The sequence below is a fragment of the Ailuropoda melanoleuca genome, chromosome 14, assembly GCF_002007445.2.
Source record: "Ailuropoda melanoleuca isolate Jingjing chromosome 14, ASM200744v2, whole genome shotgun sequence".
NCBI lineage: Eukaryota > Metazoa > Chordata > Mammalia > Carnivora > Ursidae > Ailuropoda > Ailuropoda melanoleuca.
In genome coordinates, this window is record NC_048231.1 from 29,077,032 (window position 1) to 29,077,261 (window position 230).

Below are 230 nucleotides of genomic sequence, written 5' to 3' on the forward strand. Positions count from 1 at the left end.
GGGTCTGCCTTCGGCTCAGGTATGATCCCGAGGTCCTGGGATGAGCCCACCTGGCATCAGGCTCCCTGCTCAGCGGGGCGCCTGCTTCTTCCTCTCCCTCTGCCCCTCCCCCTGCTCCTGTTCACTCTCTCTCACTCACTTGCTCTCACATAAATAAATAAAATCTTAAAAAAAACCTTGTTCCACTGGGTCTAGGCATCTGGTAACTACCTATTTACATCTGTTTGCTG